The 17,104-nt window shown below is 53.1% G+C and overlaps 1 protein-coding gene across 1 annotated transcript in view; it reads left to right on the top strand.

The window, feature by feature from the left end:
* Window positions 1-16,573, top strand: part of WNT3A (Wnt family member 3A) — a 129,311-nt gene extending 112,738 nt beyond the window's left edge. Inside the window, exons 5-6 of the transcript XR_013225624.1 lie at window positions 4,814-4,864; window positions 16,158-16,573. The gene's annotated coding sequence lies outside the window, so the exon portion shown is untranslated. The remainder of the gene's footprint in view (window positions 1-4,813; window positions 4,865-16,157) is intronic.
* Window positions 16,574-17,104: the final 531 nt, after the last annotated feature.

Here is a 17,104-nt window from a genome sequence, read left to right as displayed (position 1 = left end):
TAGAGCCAATTAACTCCACGATGGCTGCCGGGGAAAAACCTTTTGCTCTTCTTGGGCTGGAATTCGTCCGTTCATAAATATTTATCCTGCGTTTCTTTAAAAGATTGAGTCTGGTGATGTCTAAGACCAAGAAGGCTTTGTTTAGGAGATAAGATTTTGTATGCATGCACACTTCATCACTTACCCCCTGTGTGCACGAAAGCTCACACCTTGAATAGAACTTTGTGGGTCTTCAAGGTGCCATCGGATTCAAATTGTATTCTGTTGCTTCAGATGAACACCGTGACCCACCTGAGTCGATGGATCTGAAGCAGGGCGCATGTGCATGAAAGCTTATACTCAGAGTAAAACTTTGTCGGTCGTCAAGGTGCCCCTGGACACGAACGTTGTTCTGTTGTTTCTGACCAACACGGCAGCCCACCTAAAAATTTCCTTCAAAGAGTTACCAAAACATTCCTGGCTCTTCGGCCTGTAAGGGAGATCCTCACCTCCCCAAGCTCCATCTCCAAATCTCTAGGAATTTACCAAGACAAATTTGACAACCTAGGACAGGAGAATCCTGGACACCCCTCAAAGCTCCTTGGTGGGAAGGCAGGTTAAAAATGGACTAGACTGGTAGAACCAGAAGAAGAAGAGTTGGGTTTTGTACCCCACCTTTCACTACCCAAAGTGGCTTACAATCGCCTTCCTCTCCCCATGACAGACACCCAATGAGGGAAGTGGAGCTGAGAGAGCCCTGATATTGCTGCTCGGTCAGAACAGCTCTAACAGGACTGTGACAAGCCCAAGGTCACCCATGCATGTGGATGAGGAGTGGGGAATCAAGCCCAGCTCTCCAATCAAGAAGCCACTGCTCTCAACCATGACACCTCCAGTGGCAACACTAGCCGTGAATGTGGTCCTTTCCCCAGGCGTCTCTCTGCTCGAGATGGAGCATCTCAACGACCAGCTCTTCTGATTCCGCTTTCCAGGCGGGAAGAATCCGGTCCAGCCGTTGCCATCCTCACACATGGGAGGGGGGTGCTCCTCCGCCAGCTGGCTTCCGGACAGGCAAAAGCTTATTCATGTTTCCGAGTCCCAGCCAAGATTGGCGACGGAGATTGGAATGCTTCGAGTCGGGAGGGAGAACGTGGCCGGGAAGGCGTCCAGAGTTCGCCAGGCAGTTGAGCCAGGAGAGAAGGGATGCATTTGTTGCCGGATTCGCAGGTCTGGGCGAGGTGCCGAGCCCATGAGCCCACGAGCCAGACCGGAGGAGCGGCCTTCTCGTGGGGCGGAGCCAGCTGTGAAACGACCACCAATCGCACGGGGAGAATCCTTGTGCTTTGGGGGCGGCCGGTGGCAAAGCCAGCTTTTTCAATGGTGCTGCCAATCAGACCTCCCGTGGCCAATCAGAAGCCTTGGTTGAGCAAAAGCCCCCCCCCCCAGCTTGCCTGCTTGCCGGGCACCATGTTGGGGTCCCTTGACTGAAAACATTGAGAGGAGACTTGGAAGAATGGCTCGACTCACAAAAGTAGCACAGCTGGCATTCTTCCATCTATGCCAGGGGTAGTCAAACGGCGGCCCTCCAGATGTCCATGGACTACAATTCCCAGGAGCCCTCTGCCAGCGTTCGCTGGCAGGGGGCTCCTGGGAATTGTAGTCCATGGACATCTGGAGGGCCGCCGTTTGACTACCCCTGATCTATGCCAAGCAAAGCTACCAGCACATCCCTCGGCCTCCATTTGACGGCAGGTTAACGTTTCTTGCCTGGTGGGGATTTTCCGTGGAGTCACGATCTCACGGGCTGCTGAAAGGACTACTCCAGAAGTTAAGAGCCCACCGATTAGCCAACGGAGAGCCGCAAAACTCCCGGATACATTTTCCTGTTTCGAGGATCTTCTTCCTGGGTCAACTAGGACGTGGCGTTTTCATGATGATCTGGTGGACTGCAGACTTGCCAAAGCAGATCGTAAAGGACGCTGTCTCGTTTCACCGGGCGGTTGGCCACTCACCCAGGCCCGCAACCTCGTGGGAGCCGAGGGAGCTCGTCAAGGCCAAGGGTGCCCTTTGAGCAGAGTTTATGGAGCAGAGCACCACTCCCCTGGGCCCAAGATGGCGGCATTTCTTGCTGAGAGAAGCCCTCCGCCCAAAGAGGCCTGCAAAAGACAGCTCACTCGCTAACCGTCTGAGCGGATTAAGAAACCGGCTGAGTGGTGAGCTTTGCACTAACCGCAGGCAGTGCCTTCCAAAAAGAGAGAGAGAGAGAGCGAGAAGAAAAAAGGAGTGAGGGGGAGAGAGGAGCTCTTATGTTTGGTGCAATAATCACAAAGCACCGGATTAGGAAGCTATTTTCGACACCACATCTATCATATTAATGGCTAACTGCTGGTTTAATTGCTGTAATCTTCCTCAGTCTGTTTTGATTTCTTGAAAGGGAGACAGCCGTCCTTCCGTACACCAAAGCCTCCCTGACACCTCCAACGGGCTTGCTCAGAAATCGAAAATCGTTCTCTGGGGCACACAGAGGGAAGCAGGAGGGTCCCTCTCCTGGAGGGGGGAGGCCAAGGACCAAAGCGGAAGAAGGGGGGCTCCAGCCTGGCCCTCAGTGGGCTACCTGTCTCCTAGGTTGCCACCTCTGGTTGGAGAAATGCCCGGAGATTTTTGGGGATGGAGCCTGGGGATGGCAGGTTTTGGGGAGGAGAGGGATCTCGGTAGGGTACCATGCCACAGCACCCACCCTCCCAAGCAGCCATCTCCTCCAGGGGAAGTGAGCCCTCTCATATGGAGATCCGCCGGAAGAGTGAGAGATCTCTAGGCCCCACCTGGATATTGGCAATCTGATTTATTGGGTGATATGACCATATATGATCATGTCGACTCACCTGTACTCTCCCAAAATGGCCAGTAATGGAGCAGAGGGGGCGGGAAGGGGAGGGGCCCCGGGTGGGTGTGTCCACAATTCTACTTCCCAGCCATATTCTGCAGGATTGTGCCATTTCTGGGGTTTTTCAAAGCCTGAGGAATGTTTCAGGGGGTTCTCAACAGTAAAAAAGTTGAGAAAGGCTGTTTTGCTCTATAGCTCCTGGGGTGTTTTCTGTTTAAGACCGCACAGTATTGTGGTGCTATAGCATCACTGCACATGCAGAGAAAAGTAGGTTCCGTTGCCAATAAGGTAGATGAGGACTGAAGAACATTTAGCATGCTTCATGAGTCCTGAATGGGTGTATGCAGTCTGACAATTACTGGCCATTTCCATAGCTGGCGACTAAGGAGGAGCAGAGGACCTTTTTCATGGCAGCAGCCGTGCTGTTCCCTGCAATGCATCCAGCCCTTTAAAAACAATGCTATAATGCTATAACTTTACTGCAAACGCACACCCCAAGGTTCAGCCATGGCTACAGAGATATGGCTACACGTGAGGAAGGTCGGATTCCAATTCAAGGGGAAAAAATCTCCAAAATGAATGCATTTCTTTTGCAGAAGGGATTCCCAGCTGGGGTCCGTGGACCCCCATGGTTGTGTGGGTTCTCCAGAGGGACTCTGTAGCCTTTCCCTGCTTCCCTTAATGGGCTTGGCCACAAACTAGAGAAGGGGCCACTTCCTTTGCTGCCCCTGCTGAGCCTCCTGTGGCTCTTGCCCCTGGGAGGGGGCGGAGCCTGCACACCTACTCCAGCCTTCAGCCCCCCCTTCTCTCCCCCTGCCTTTCCTCCTCATCTTCCTCCCTCCTGCCTGTCAACGCGGGTGATGACATCACTTCCGGTGACATGGCACTTCCAGGGGCATGGCATGGGGGCGTGGCCACCTGACATCACTTCCGGGTCTCCTTGAAGCCGGAAAAATTATTTCAGGGGTTCCTCCATGGGCAAAAGGCTGGACCAGCCTGAAGCGTTAGACGTTCCAAATGAGCCAGTCGACGGTGCATTTCCAACCCGCGATTTGAGGCCTGGAATAAACGAGGACAACTTCCGCCGCCCTTGCTAATGCTGAGTGCCTTCGGTTCCCAAGGAAATGCATTGTTGGGCCCTGTTTAGTAGTCAGCGAGCGGAAAAGAGGGGAATGGAATGTCCCCAAAGCGTTTTCCTCATCTCCCCCTCCTTCACGGCACTCGTGCACTTCCAGAAATCCGCCCCAGACTTCTTGAGTCCTGCCACCCGGCTCAGCCCAGCCCTTTTCCCTGCTCGGTCTGGTTTCCCCCACCCGCAAAAACGGCAGCTCAGGTGGACCCCCGAGCTTCTCCCAAGCAGTCCTTGTAGGGCCTGAAGGTGCTCTTGGGCTGCCTGCCAATGCTGGGAAATCCAAGAGAGGGACAGACTCACCCATTGCTACTACAGAAGGGGCTGAAGGAGGGAGGGGAAAGAGACCCACGTCTGAAATACAACTTTGATAAGGTTGCCAGCTCTGGGCAATAGGGATGCAGCCTCCAGGTGGGACCTGGGGATCCTCTGGAATTACAGCTCGTCTTCAGGCTATAGAGATCTGTTCCTCGGGAGACAACAGGGTGAACTCCATGGCATTTGACCCCACTGAAGTCCCTGTCCTCCCCTGGATCCATCCCCAAATCAGGTATTTGGGGAGATTTTTGATGTTTCCCTTACGATGAAGGCTCCATTCATGAATGTAGCTTTCCAGGCACCATAGTTCTCTGATCTAAGCCACCCCCGGTCTGCTGCTTGAGGGGAGGGACAGCCTATGAATGTATTATTATTAATAATAATATGAATAAATCCACAAACAAACTGAAACATGGGCGTCGGATCTGATAAAAGGTATGCTGCCGGTATTGTTTGTGGTGTGGAAATAATTTCATTGTTTTTCATTGTGTTTTTATCAATAGATGTTGTGAACCGCCGTGAGCCGGCTGGTCTGGGAGCAGCGGTATACAAAGGTAATTATAAATAAATTTGGCCTCTGCTTGTAGCAGCCTCTGAAAGAAAAGTGAGGTGGGGGACACAATTCCTTAGACTGCCCAAAGCCACCCATGAGCCCCCTTGGAGAACGGTGCCGCCCGGCCGGTCACCCCGCCCCCTTTAACCTTTCTCGCCATTCCCCACTCTGCTGCTCCCATCCTATCTGCCGAACATAAAAGAGCATTTGTAATCTAATTACGGCAGCTATGGCCTGCCAGGGCCTGGACACCATTTGAAATCCTCTCTGCCCGTGTTTTCCTTGGCCCATGAAAGTTAATCTTCTCAAGAGTAGGGGGGTTCCCGCACTCCGGTGCCCACGCGGCATTTGAGGGCCCAGGTCTGAAGGTGCCATGCGTGACTGGTGCATGGGGGGGGGGGGGCGGAAGTTCCGTTAAGTCGCGGCTGCTGAGTTATGGAGGCCTGGTGAGCTTTTCCGGGTGAGAGACACCCAGAGGTGGTTTGCCCTTGCCTGCGTCTGTGCCACACCCCTGGTGCCCCTTAGAGCTTGGGTAGTCAACCTGTGGTCCTCCAGATGTTCATGGACTACAATTCCCATGAGCCCCTGCCAGCACGCTGGCAGGGGCTCATGGGAATTGTAGTCCATGAACATCTGGAGGACCACAGGTTACTACCCCTGCCTTAGAGGTCTGCCATTCAAATACTAGTCAGGGCTAACCTGCCTTGGCTTCTGATACGATCAGGCTAGCGTGGGTTCTCATTCCACACACTTTTGGTGTACGTCAGAAGCAGATTTTCCTGATATGGGTGGGGAAATCCAGCAGCAAAAGCACCCTCTTTACCCCCACCCCACTGGCTCTCATGGAAGGTGCTTCTTTGGCTGAGCGAGTGCTTGATGTAGAGTTGCCAGGTGCAGATTGGGAAATCCCTGGAGGAGCCTCCTTGGGGGGGGGGGGATTTGGAGAGAGAAGAGAGTTCCCTGGGACAGAGCAGCACAGAGTCCCCCTTCCAAAGAGGCCAGGTTTCCTCCAGGTGAACCCATCTCTGCTGCCTGGAGAGCCGTTACAATGGCGGGCAATCTGAAATCTCCAGCCCGTGCCTGGAGGTTGGAGATCCTAGACAGGAGGGCCTCTCCCCGTAATCTCCACTCCCAGGCTGTAGAAAATAGTCCTTTTGAAAAGCGGTGTGTGTTTGGGGGGTGGGTGGGGAGATGCCATCTCTCTACGGAGACGAATATTGTACAATTCTGGATCAATGTTTTTACACAAAATTGGTCTAAATTGAGTCTCAGGGCAGAGATTAACTCATGATCCTATGCCATCCCAATTCCATTGCCGAATTTTTAATCGGAGAAAGAGAGGATCCCAGGAAAGAACAGCTCCTGTCAGTAACAAGAGGAGGGCGAGGGGAGACGACCAGCCCCTAATTTTGTAAAAGGTCACCTGAGAGGTCCACGGCTTCCCATCTCGGCCAGCCGCGGCTCACCTGAGCCCATTATGAAGGAATTCCACGCAGCCCACCCCCGCACCATATTTCATATCTTTTCGGAGGCTTCTGAGAACTCATAGACCATGGGGAGGGGGCAGAGGGAGAAGATGCTGGAGGGGGGGGGGGTTGAATGAAAGAAGAAGAGCTATTGAACAAAACTTCAAAGCGGAACAAAAGCCCATCCAGATGGAATTGCCGGGTCAGCGTGTTAATCACAGGTAAGGGCAATTTAGCAAAATAGAACTGTTCACTTCAGTGTGGTTGTTTTTCGGGGGTGGGGGAGAAGGAATTGGGGAGTGAGTGGGTGGGTGGAAGGGAACAAGGCTTTGATACACTGCTGAGAAGGCCAGCTTGAGAAACATATTTTCCGCGTGATTATGGAAATAATGGCTCAGGCTCTGATTAAGAAAACCGTGACCCCTATAATTGAAGAGGGCATTTTAATCTGAAAGGGCACCATGGTGTGTGTGGGGGGGGAGGGCTTTGGGGGCAGGGCCTGCCTTTCGAGTTCCTCATAACGTGGCATGCTCCCTTCAACTTCAACCCCCCCCCTCCAAAAAGACAACCATCCCGAACAGTCATACTGGCAAATGAGAGCAAAATAGAACTTCCATGTTCCGGGGTAGTATACCTGTTCTTGCCAAGTAGTGGGAACGGACAATTGGAGAGCCTCTCCAGGGCTGATATAAGACTGAATAATGGGAAAAAGCGTCTTCTGGCCCTCTCTGGCCTCACTTGGACACCAAATTCACTTTGGCCTTCTACCTGCCTACTCGGTCTGGCACACTTTTATCCTACACATCCTCCAAGGAATTCCAGAGCAGTGTACCTGGTCCTTCCCTCCTCCATTTTATCCTCACAACAACCTTGTGAGGTAGGTCATGCCCTGCCTAGGCTCAGCTGATGAAGGTCATGGCGGCAAGGAGGCGTGGGTAGGATCGAACCCAGGAAGGGTTGAATCCCACATCTTTGTCCGACTACGCTCAGACCCTTCTCAAAATTCTGTGCAAGGCTTTGTGGGATGGCCTCCCGTTGTCCTGAGAGCTGTGTTGGTGTCAGCAGGTGCTGTCCCCTGGGCTTGGGAGGATGGAGCTGAGGCCCTGGCCTGCCTCTGCATAGCAACCCTGGTCTGCCTTGGGGGTCTCCCACCCAAGGACTAACCAGGACGGACCCTGCTTTGCTTCTGAGATCTGACGAGGTCGGGCTTCCCTGGACAATACAGGCAAGGAGCATTCCTAAAATCTCTGTGTAGGAGTTTAATGCTAGCACGGTGTTGTGGTTAGAGTGGTGGGCTCAACCTGGAGAAAGGGGTTTGATTCCCCACTCGTCTTCTGTAGGCAGGCAGCTGGGGGAGCTTGGCCTAGTCACAGTTCTCCTAGAACGGTTCACTCAGAGCAGTTCACTCAGAGCTCTCTCAGCCCCACCATCCTCACAGGGTGTCTGTTGTGGGGAGAGGAAGGGAAAGGTGTGTTTAAGCTGCGTTGGGGCTCCTTTGGATAGAGAAAAGCCGGGTATAAAACCAACTTCTAATCTGGAGAACCCCTCTCAGTTCCAGCTGGGTGACCATGGGCCAGTCATAGATTTCCTAGAGCAGTTCTCACAGAGCCCCACCAACTTCACAAGGTGTCTGCTGTGGGAAGAGGCAGAGAAAGGTGTTTGCAAGCTGCTTTGCGACTCCTCTGGATAGCGAAAAATGGGGTATAAAAACCCAGCTCTTCTTCTTCATCTCGGTGTCATCAGGTTGCAGCCGACTACCTCTGCCCCCTGGGGTTCCCAAGGCTAAGGACCATTGCCTTCCTCTGCACAGAGATCTTGCACCTCCTTGGTGGTCTCCCCCCCCCCCCACGCACCAGCCGTGGCCAAGCCTTCTTAGCTTCTGCCGGTGGACACGGCCAGGTTAGCCTGGGCCCTTCAGGGCAGCTGCATTACAGCCTTCGATAATCTTTCATTTCAGCCTTTGGGCTTCAGCCATCCCAACAGAATGTCACACTTTATAGCATTTGGATAAATTCAAATGGGTCACCGTGTGGGTCTGAAGTAGCACAACAAAACCAGAGTCCAGTGGCATCTTTAAGACCAACCAAGATTTATTCAAGGCGTGAGCTTTCGAGTGCTTGCACCAGTTTCAGCTCCCCCCTCCCCGCCTTCTGCACGAGGTCCAGATATGTTGGGCTTCAGTCTGGTTCTTTGGGGAAATGGCCCCCACCCGGAGCAGCTTGGGTGGGTCAGGCAGCAGGAGATGTTTCTTTTCCGCTACAAATCTACCTATCCGGTGTTAACATGACAGATACGGGTTCCGGACAAAACCCGGGAGCCAAGAGGCGTTCCGGAGGGGAGCCGGTTTCGATTAAATTATTTGGAAGTTGTGGAAAGATCGTTAATTGGTGAGGAGAGATGAAAAGAATTAAAACATGTCTTGCCCGGAGAGACACGATGGCTGGCAGGGGAATGTTATCTCGGTGTATCTGAACGCTGTAAATATGGAGAAGGGAATCATTTCGGAGTGTAAGAAGGAGGACTCAACTGCTGAAGGAAATGGATGTGATTAATTAAGATGAGTATCGGGGCGAGAAATTCCTGTGCGTGAAGGCTACATGGAGAGGAGAACTGAGGGAAATTCTCTGCAATATGGGTGACCCGGATCTATCAGCCAGACCACACAAATATCAGACTTAATATTATTAGATTTAAGTGGGTAGCCGTGTTGGTCTGAAGCAGCACAACAAAACAAAATCAGAGTCCAGTGGCACCTTTAAGACCAATAAAGATTTATTCAAGGTGCAAGCACTCTTAGTCAGATTTGCACTTTCAGATTTACTGAAAGTAAACCCCCCCCCCAGTGCTATTTCTGGCTGAAATTACCGGCAGTGTTGAATGGTGGCCTGTATTGTGCTTGGAAACTTTACAGACAATTGCTTGTGGAGGGATTTCAGCCAAAGAAGCATCGCTTATTCGTTGCTTTGGCTGGTTTAAGCAGGGGGAAAACGGCGATCGCGACACCGGAATGCACATGTCTTTTTGGGATGTGTTGCAGGTTGTTCTCAAGAGTTTACTGTTTTTTAAGGGGGAATCCACTTTTGAGGATTCCCCGAAAATCGCTACGAGGCGATTTTTGCGGGAGTGTTGCAGGAGTGTTGCAGATTGTGTACGACGTCGTGAATAACGGAAAATAAATAGCATTACACAATGGGAACACTTCGACAACATTAGCGCTGTGCGGAATGGACCTTGTTCTTTTCTGTCATCCCGCATTTTGGGCATAACTGGGTTCAGCAGCGCAAGAAGGTGCTCACATCAGCCTGTGCCCTTCCAAATCCTCTTATGGCAAGCCCTCCAACCCCGGAGACTTCAACCCCGCCCTGCCCCCCCCCTTGCAGATGCATCCCTGCAGCAGTAAGCATTTAGGCACCCAGGTGGGGGAGTCGGAGAGGGAAGCCACTGCCTGGGCTTGCCTACGAGATGACCAGCCCCCCCCCACCCCCAACTTGAATCGGTGCCAAAAATAGCTTCTCTTTCTGCCCGGGGAGGGCACTGTGCTTAGGCAGCAGTTCTGACGTTTCCAGCTGCTGTTCCACGCCAGCTGATAAACACTAATTTAGAGACGGGCACAAGCCAAATAATTGTTTACCGAAGAGGCTGATGTCAAAGAGCATCATTATGTGGTTTGGGAGACTGGACTCTTCTCCCCAGAGCTGCGAAAGGCCTCCTGGGATGGTGGGAAAGAAGAGATGCCCTTTAGACGGGTTGGGCCACCTCCATACCAGGTAAAGGTAAAGGTAAAGGTATCCCCTGTGCAAGCACCGAGTCATGTCTGACCCTTGGGGTGACGCCCTCCAGCGTTTTCATGGCAGACTCAATACGGGGTGGTTTGCCAGTGCCTTCCCCAGTCATTACCGTTTACCCCCCAGCAAGCTGGGTACTCATTTTACCGACCTCAGAAGGATGGAAGGCTGAGTCAACCTTGAGCCAGCTGCTGGGATTGAACTCCCAGCCTCATGGGCAAAGCTTTCAGACGGCTGCCTTACCACTCTGCGCCACAAGAGGCTCCTCCATACCAGGGAGGAGCCCAAATTGCCTTTTTGTGGTAAGGTTCTGGTTCATGGCTGACCCGCGGGCCGAACCGGGATCTGATAAGCTGGCTCCTGAATCAAAGTGGTCCGTGAGCCATTTGACGTTGAAGGAGAAGAGGTGGTTTTTATACCCCACTTTTCACTGCCTGAAGGAGTCTCTAAGCGGCTTACAATCTCCTAACCTTCTCCCCAGAACAGCAGACACCCCGTGAAGTAGGTGAGGCTGAGAGAGCTCTGAGAGAACTGCTCTGCAAGAACAGCTCTAACAGAACTGTGACTGGCCCAAGGATACCCAGCTGGCTGCATGTGGAAGAGCAGGGAATCAGACCAGGCTTGCCAGATTAGAAGCTGCTGCTCTTACCCACAACACCAAGTTGGCTCTTCACAAAATATGTTCCTAATTGTATCGGCTACCAGGGCCCTGGTGCCCCAATGGCTAGGAGTTGTCCCTCTTTGTCTGTTCTGGATCCCAAGGATACTAAATTGTCCACTGTTCCTGGTCCTTCTCCATCAGTTTCAAACTCTCAGAGGTAATTGTGACAATACATTTGTCTTCTTAATATTGAGGGTTAGATCAGATTTTGCACTTTCCCATTCTGATTTTCCCATGAGTCCCCAACCCAGTTTAGACCGCCATAAATCATGCAGCCACACATTCAGGGGGACTCACCCCTCCGAGAGCAAAACAAATGTGCCCGAGGGGGTTGGGGGGGTCAGTCAAAGGGCCCCTTCCCTTGAAGACACCGAGGTGTGAAAATCATCAGCTTTCCTGCAGGGCTTCCTGGAGGATGGGGTGTGAGATTCGGCAAATAAACCAGGCATTGACAAATTGGAGGAGGCCAAATAGCCACCCCCTCCCCCCCAGCAGTTGGTCGGTCATGCTGTCTTGTAAGGGCAACATTGAAATTCAGGGGAAGAGGGCTTGCCCTCGAAAGCTCACGCCTTGAATAAATCTTTGTTGGTCTTAAAGGTGCCTGACTGGACTCTGGTTTTATTGAAATTCAGCTTCAGTTGGTGGAGCCTGCCCAGCAGACTGGAAGGAGCCTTAGAGAGCTGTCAGGGAAGGGGTGGGTTTTGGGGAGCCGGCTCAGTTCCCACCTGCTCAACCTGTCTGTTCTAGTCATGAGTGAACAGGTGGGGGCAAACACACCACAAGGGGCCAGGAGTGTTTCCATCCCACCCTCCAGGGGAAAAACAGGCAGTCAAGTACCCAATTTCTTCAAGATGACGGGAATGGGGGAGCATAAAACTCCAAGAAGCACAGGGATGCTCTGTCTCCTTAGTGCCTGGGGGGCAACAGGGGGAGGGCTTCTGGAGGTCTGGCCCTGCTGGATGACCTCCTGAGGGCCCCTGGGCTTTGGCCCCTGTGTGACACAAAGTGTTGGACAGGAGGGGCCACTGGCCTGATCCCACACGGCCTTTTAAATGTGCTTATGATCTCTGTCTTCTTAATGCTTGGAAGCAAAGAGTGGGAGCTTTCTAGACACGAGAGGAGCAGACGTGGCTGAACCTGCTGACCTTCCAGGATCTGATGAAACAAGGGCTGCTCCATTCTGAATCTAGGGCCATCTATTGCCTGGGGAGGGACTCCAGTTGGGTACACCTCCAAAGCAACCGTCCAGAGATAAATTGTAATAGCTGCAGACGGCCTGGTGCTCCGTAGAGAAAATGCAATGATTTTCATAACTGCCACGTTCTGGACACCGGGAGAGCTTTGGCCTAGGCCTGACGCATGAAGGATGGTCCCGCTGCCACCCCCTTCTCAGCAAAGGGGATTTCTGCCACCAGTCCACATCGCCCCTCCCCTTTGGAAACCGGAGCAATGGATTCGAACGTGGCCTGCGGCTCCTTGATCATTTCGCCCTCCTTTTTCGGTCTGTCGGGACCCTCCTTTTATTAACATGGAAGGCAAAAGCCGTGCAGGATCTCAGGTGCTAATTCTAGCCTGGGAGACATCAAACGGCCCTTTCCCACCCCCCTGCCCCGTCCGAAAGGTTTGGCGAATGGGTGCGCGAGAAGCACATCTGAAATTGCAGGTTCACAAAGTTGACGGTTCGTGTGGAGAAGTGTTTACTCTGATGCCGCAAGAGCCTGGATGCTTGCCACTTACAGTAAACGAAGAAGAAAATTTGATTCATGGCGAGGGGGGGGAGGAATTGTTGGATGCCTCACACCCCCCCCTCCTGCCGGTACTCTTTTGAACTTCCCTGTAGCTAAGCAGGGAAGATAATTAACCTTAATTAACCTTCGGATTGACATGAGTCACGGTGAGGGGACGGAGGGGAGCAGAGCGAAGAGAGCCATGCGCTTTCCACAGGGTCCCGCCCACATCTTAAGGCTTTAGTGGCCGGGTGAGGAGAGTAGACTCGTTCCCATCCTGGTACGAAATTCGTATTGGCGAGACCCTTCATCTGCTCCTCTGCAACATCTCCACTCATTGAAACAGGGCCTTCTGCAACGGCCCAACCTGCCAATGGGCAAAATCAAAAACTGCCCGAGTCCCTGTCTAATCCGTGGTGGCCCCTCCTGGTGGGCACGAAGGCTCCCGCTCCCCGTGGCTTTCCACGAGTGATGCAAAACCGCACCAGAGGGCTTTTCTACACAGGCAATAGAGTGGCACCGTGCAAAAGGCGTCACAAAGTTACATGGTGGTCTGTACCGCTGTGTATAAGACTGTGTTGGGGTTAACAGCGGCAGACTGTAATCTGGAGAACCGGGTTTGATTTCCCCACTCCCCTTCCACATGCAGCCAGCTGGGTGACCTTGGCCTGGTCTCTTAGAGGCGATCTCGCAAACTGCAGTTCTCTTAGGGTTCTCTCTGGGGAGAGGAAGGGAAAGGTGCGTGTAAGTCGCCCTGAACCGCCTTGAAATGCAGGGAAGTTCGTGGTGATTCCTAACCTCGCGAGTTCATGGTGGGAAATACTGTCCGGTCAGAGCTGACTTTGGTAGGGTTTTCAAGGCCAGTCGCTGTGGGGTCAGGATCCGTGACGTTTCCTTCCGCAGTGTTCCAGTCCTTGAATTTGATCTGTTGTGCTCCAAAGCAGGAAATCAATAGATTAAAACAGGGGTAGTCAAACTGCGGCTCTCCAGATGTCCATGGACTACAATTCCCATGAGCCCCTGCCAGCATTCGCTGGCAGGGGCTCCTGGGAATTGTAGTCCATGGACATCTGGAAGGCCGCAGTTTGACTACCCCTGGATTAAAAAATACTCATTCTCCAGACTAGTGACTTCAGGAATTTCGACAGCTGAAAAGGGATCACCTGACGGCTTTAAAATGCCTTCTTTGACTTTGCCTGTGGGTTTATCCAGGAGTGATTTGTCATGACCCGGATGGGCCTGGCTAGCCTTTTTGTGTCAGATGTCAGAAGCCAAGCTGGGTTGGCCCTGAGCAGCATTCGAATGGGACACTACCGAGGAAGTCCAGGGTCACCAGGCAGAACCAGCCAGCGTTCCTCTCCTCTCGAAAACCTTGTGCAGGCTGCCCCAAGTTGGCTGCAGCTCGGTGAACCTTGACCTAATGGCCCAAGATAACCAGGCCTCTCCAGAGAAGAAGAGCTGCTTTTGTCCCCTGCTTTTCTCTACCGGAAGGAGTCTCAAAGAGACCTCCAATCACCTCCCCTTCCTCTCCCTACCACAGTCACCCTGTGAGGGAGGCGGGGCTGGGAGAGCTCTGAGAGAGCCAGGACTGGCCCAAGGTCATCCAGCTGGCTGCAGGTGAAGGAGGAGCAGAGAATCAAACCCGGCTCTCCAGATCAGAGTCTGCTGCTCTTTATTGGCTGCACCACGTTGCCTCTCAGATCCGAACTCACCTCCAGTTCCCCTGGAGGAAGCGGATGCCTCTCTTTCGGGCACTTTGCCCCCCTGCAGTCCCTGTCCTCCCCAGCCCCCGCCCTCAGTGTGCTAGGCGTTTCCCCGCCTGGATCTGGCAGTTCCTTGCTGGCGGTCAGGGGGACCTAGCAACCCAAGGTGAGGGGACACGAGGCTGCCCTTCCGGGTGTGACCACCCCGGTTCTCTCTGCCCTGGTTGCGAGCTCTTATCGGCCGCCTGTTTGCCTAGGGGAAGGGGTCCCGTGCGATCGAGGGCCTCTCACCTCCTGCCTCTCAACTGAAGGACTTCCTTTTCCCACTTGGCCAAAGGCTCTCGAGAGGCAAACAAGCTTTGCTCCCAAAGTTCACAACCGGGAGTTGAAAGGAAATGTCGGCTGCCAGAGTTCAGGGCAGACGGGTAGTTTTGCCAGCGGGGGAATTCTGGGAGATTTGGGGGTGAAGTCTGGGGAAGGCCAGGTTCCGTCCCGGGCATAACCTTTGCATGCGCTCAAAAGCCTTTGCCGGCCTTCCAGGTGCCCCTGGACTCAGACTTAGTTCTGCTGCTTCAGGCCAACACGGAGACACTCCGGAATCAAAATTTGTGGCTGAGTACAAGCTTCCAGGAGTCCTGCCTGTGGACCATTTGTCAATCAACCCCAGTGCCAAACCAGGTCACAGCAGACCGAAGACCCCGAATTCTTTACAGGTGGTGCAGGTGGGCGGGGGGTGGGTGGGTTGTCCTTGCAGGCAGCTGTTGCTTTGCAAGCCATCTGGAACAGCGAGCAGGGATGGCCCCAATCCCCTCGGCCTGGACTGTCAACCCAGTTTTCATTAGGATCCAATCAGGGCATTTGACGTGCCGTCTGAGCTCTCCGGTTGACGGTCGGGCGTGTGCGGGAGTCAGCCAGGAAAACATTTTTAATTTAGCTCACAGCTAGACAGAAGGGAGGCCGGGGTGGGTGGGGGACGGAATAAGGAGAGACCCTTTCAAGAACAATACAGGTGCCTGCTTCAATAAAGCTTTTTCTTTTTTTTGAAGGCCCATGGAAATCTCTGTTAGGGAAGGGGGGAACAGCCAGTCGGGAGCAGACTGGATTCTGTAGGACGTCATTTTAAAAATGCAATGGCTGAATTCATTTGTAGCCGAGCATTTCTCCAACTGGCTCATGGGGTTTTCCTCACCTCTATTTAATTCTCACAACAACCCCCCGAGGTAGGCTAGGCTGAGAGAGCCCGAGGGGTAAGGGCGAAGGAGTCAGTGAATGAACTCCAGAACAGGCCCTCAGGAAAGGGGGCTGAGGCCAGGAGAGGGAGGGAGAAACTGGGCCATTCTTCCAAATATTCGAAGAATAGTCCCCCAAAAGGTGAATAATTTTTTTAGAGGTGAGACAGCATGGTGAAAATGGTTACTGCTGGGGATGCTAGACTCCAGGCTGTGAATTCCCTGCATTGTGCAGGGGTTGGGCTAGATGACCCTGAAGGTCTCTTCCAGAGGAGGGTGGGATTGAGGGAGGGGAGGCACTTCAATGGGGTGTGGTCCCCTAGAGAGTCCACCTTCCAAAGGAGCTATTTCTTCTAGGCAAACTGATCTCTTGTCATCTGGAGATAAGTTGTATTAGCGGGAAATGAGAACAGTTGAAGAGCCCTGCTGGATCAGACCAGTGAAGGTCCACCTAGCCCAGAATCCTGTCTCACATAATGGCTAGCCAGTTCCTCTGGAGGGCCAGTAACAGGGCAGAGAGGCCTTCAAAAGGACATCAGAAGATCAGACTACTGAGGGTCCATCCAGACCAGCATCCTGTCTCAAACAACAGGTAACTCCCAAAAACCAGGCAGATCCTCTTAGCATTCCAGAAGGAGGGTTGCTTTTTGTACCGTGCTTTTCACTACCTGGAAGAGTCTCAAAGTGGCTTACCATTGCCTTCCCTTCCTCTCGCCACTACAGACATCCTATAAGAGAGGTGGGACTGAGAGAGCTCTGACAGAACTGCTCTCTGTGTTCAGCTTGAACAGGACTGTGATTAGCCCACGGTCACCTAGCTGCATGTGGAGGAGTGGGGAATCAAACCCAGCTTGCCAGATTAGAGGCTGTCCTCCTTAACCATGACACCAAGGAGGAAGAAGAAGAGGAAGAGAAAGAAAGAAAGAAAGAAAGAAAGAAAGAAAGAAAGAAAGAAAGAAAGAACGAACGAACGAACGAACGAACGAACGAACGAACGAATGAACCAGCGACATCATCTGTGCCTGGCATCCCTCCGAGGAAGGCCCAGAGGCTCAGTTGTGTCCAATCCACCTTTCATCACCCACCAACTCCGAGGCCTCTTGCCCCAAATTTAATAAATCAAGCCTCGGGCCGTCCGGGGACCGCCCTGCACGTGAGTTCGCTTCCCCTGTTCATTTTAGAGAGCAAGTGAAAGGTGAGGCAAGTGCAAGGAGCAGGAGGACCTGCCAGGCCCGGTGGAAAGAGAACCAGGCCGAACAATGGGAGGTTTATAAGCCAGGGGGAGATAAGTATCGACCGAGCCAAGCTGGGGCCCCCTCCCCAGACTTCATTACCCTGGCCCAGCTGTGGACCGCTGGAGCTCCCGGTGGTGATGAAAGACCGTGTTGGCAGGATGATTACCAAGTGGGGAACGGGGGATGTCACAGAGGGGGCGAGGCAGGGCCAAGGGGGAACCCGACCCAGATCCAGGCTGGCAGGGATGACCCCCGGGGAACTGTTGGAGGAGAGGCCGTGGCTCAGCAGAGGGGCCCCTGCTCGGCACCCGGAAGGTCCCTAGTTCAATCCCTGGCATCTCCAGGTGGAAGGACCAGGCAGGAGGAGGTGGGAATGACCTTGGCCTGAGTATGCCATGGCTCAGGGGCAGAGCCTCTGCTTGGTATGCAGAAGGT

This window comes from Paroedura picta, chromosome 11 (genome assembly GCF_049243985.1).
Source record: "Paroedura picta isolate Pp20150507F chromosome 11, Ppicta_v3.0, whole genome shotgun sequence".
Taxonomy (NCBI): Eukaryota; Metazoa; Chordata; class Lepidosauria; order Squamata; family Gekkonidae; genus Paroedura; species Paroedura picta.
This window is presented reverse-complemented; position numbering and strand designations above follow the sequence as displayed.